Source organism: Aptenodytes forsteri, unplaced genomic scaffold (assembly GCF_000699145.1).
Source record: "Aptenodytes forsteri isolate BGI_AS27 unplaced genomic scaffold, ASM69914v1 Scaffold174, whole genome shotgun sequence".
Classification (NCBI taxonomy): Eukaryota; Metazoa; Chordata; class Aves; order Sphenisciformes; family Spheniscidae; genus Aptenodytes; species Aptenodytes forsteri.
In genome coordinates, this window is record NW_008794603.1 from 2,289,378 (window position 1) to 2,292,217 (window position 2,840).

Consider the following 2,840-nt stretch of genomic DNA (forward strand, 5'->3'; position numbering starts at 1 on the left):
TGCTGCTGTCCCCTTCTATGCACAGAGCAGGTTTCTTTAAACAAATGTCTTTTTCAACTTGATGCAGTGCCTGTGTCCATATCCTTGTCGGTTGCCCGTAAAGAGTACACTGTGGTGCTCTATGATGGACAAGTAATTAAGTAATCAAGTAATTAAGATATAGCAGATCCTGCCTTGTGGCAAGAGGAAGAGCTTGACGGTTTTTTGCACTACCCGTTTGCACTATTTTCTGCTGTTTTCAGTCAAAAGGGCCTTTGTATTCTGCATGGTAGGATCAACCACACATGCCTAATCTTGCCCTTTGTGGACCACTGTGTTGTCTTCGACTCTGCATGGTCTCTTGTGCTCCAGAGAAGAAATATAATTTGTCAAGCCAGCCAGGCTTTAGCAAGAGATCATTCCTTCCCGACTTCTCTTTGGACAATTTTTTTTTTACATTAATAAAATATTTTACAGAGACCCAGAGTGACTTATTATAATGTTACCTCATCTTCTGGGACACTTTTGGCTGGAAAAAATGTTGAGTTTTCATCTTCAAGTTAGCTTCCTTCTGTGCTTTTCCATCTGACACTTCAGATTATTTTAATGATGGAGTAGCCTTGATTAAATTAATTCCTCCCTACAAAAGCAGCTTTCTTGTGTCAAGGAATCTGTTCAACTATCTGGAACATTTATACTTGCCAAGGAGGAGAGCCAAAGCGCAGAGTTAGCAGAGGGAATGCCTGACCATACCAAAACAGCAACAACTTTGTCGTAACTCGTAAGCATGAAGCCGAAGCTTAGAGGAATGTCTCGGGTCTCTCTCCCTGCCCCGCGCAGGGCTGGAGCTTGCTGGTGATGTGCCCGGCTATTAGGAAGAAGGTTGGCTGGCCTTTCCCGTCTGCAGAGGAACACTCTTCCCCGCAGCTCCTGGGGACCGAGGTGCTGGGGGGGCTCAGCGCTCACTGGCACACACACTGCCGGGTCCCCCCGCACAGCTGCGGCTGAGCCGCACTGCGCCCCTGGGCTGGCTCCTTGGGGGGGGTTGCACAGCCCAAGTGCCCAAAACACAGCCCTCGGACATGGTGGCCAAATCCCAACAGTGGGGACGCCAGCCACGCCGGGACATCACGCTGGAGTGGCCTCCTGAGCGCTCCCGCTGCTGGGCGAGACAGTCAGGAGCAGCAAGGGAAGAAACCAAAATAAAAATGAAAAACTGGTGCCAGCATGGTGAATGAACCCACAGTCCGTGGTTTATCTTAAATTTTTATTTCTAAACCGAAGGTAGTATTTCATTTAAGTTTAATCTTGACTCCAAACTTCCTTACTCTCAAACTACTCAGGTTTTTTCCCCTTTTAACAGTCCTTTTGTAATCTTATCGTTCACTCCCTCTTACTGCAAGTCCTTAAGCATGCACCATCCACACACGCAAACCCTGCTGAAATCAGAACTGCCTGCCACGTCTGAGGGGAGTTTGCTTTACAAAGAAAAGCCTTGGAAAAACAACAGAATTGCTATTTCTTTTAAGAAAAGGCATGTTTTCAATCTCACGAAATAACCATAGGCTGGACTTTGAAATTACTATTTTTTTAAAGTATGAATATGAATGTAATCTTTTCCCCTCATTTCTTTTCCTTTCAATACTCACATGCACTGCAGTAGGTTGGAGCCCTTTATTTAAAAAAATCTCTTGCTTTGTGATTTGGGATACCATGCGTTGCTTTTAAATTTATTAATACCAGAGTTTGAGAGAGCTGCAAAATCCTGACCAGCTCAGGCTTTTTCCTCTTTCACTTCAGTGCCCCTAACCTGAGTTTTCGCAACTGATGCCCACACATCACAACCGATCTTACAGCTCTTCAACTTGGCCGTGCCTGCAGGTTGCAACAGATGCCACATTGACCGTGCAACGTCGTCCCCACTCGTGGGCTGCACAGCGTTCATTAACGGAGGGAAGCTGCTTGACGGGGACCTTGGCACGGGGAAACGAGTGTCCTGGACAGGGCAGTGGGCCAGTGCCCGGTGGTGACGGGGTCTCCGCTGCAAGGCTCCTGGCAGCGGTGGGATGGCAAAGACTCCCCAAGCCATGGTTTTGCTCAGTTGGTGAAATCCAGTCATGGGGGTCATGCGTGACTGCCCCAGCATGTGGAGCTCACCGCGACTGACACACATGCACCCAGCGTAGAAGATCTCCTGAATATCCTAACCCCGCACAGGCCGCCCTACGCGACCACATCTGCAGGAACAGCTTCTATGGACAATTCACCGGGTTTACCCTTGCACAGCCGGCCGCCCCGGTGACACCAGGGGACAGCGGGGAACACTGTGGGATGCCGTGGGGCACGGCGCTCAGGTGTTAATCCACAGCCACAGTCACGCAGACCTGACCAGGCGCAGTGGGGCTGCCCTGGGGGTGTTTCTAGGGCTCCCCGCAAAGCCCACCTGAGCACTCCCCGGGCTGGAGCAGCAGCCCCAGCCCCCGCCCGCCCGCACAGCCCGCCACGTCTCAGCCTGCGATCCAGGGCAGGAGTGGGAGGGGTGCTTCCCCGGCTCTTTTTTTAACCCAGCTTTGGCTCAGCTTACCGGGAGGCAGCGCCGCTTCGCCTCCCGCTCCCTCGGCCAGCGCCGTTCAGCCGTGGCTCGTGTGCCCTGTAATTGAAGCGGGTATGTGAAAAACAGCCACGTACTCAGCAGAGGCTTCACCTACAGGCGTCCGCGACAACTGCCACGTAAAACACACACACACACCCGCGCTGCTCTCATTCCGTGCAGCGTCCCCGTTAACCACAGCCCTGTTTGCATCCGCATTCCCACCCGGGCTGCCCTGCCACCCGCCCTGGGACCTGCCGCACCACCGACA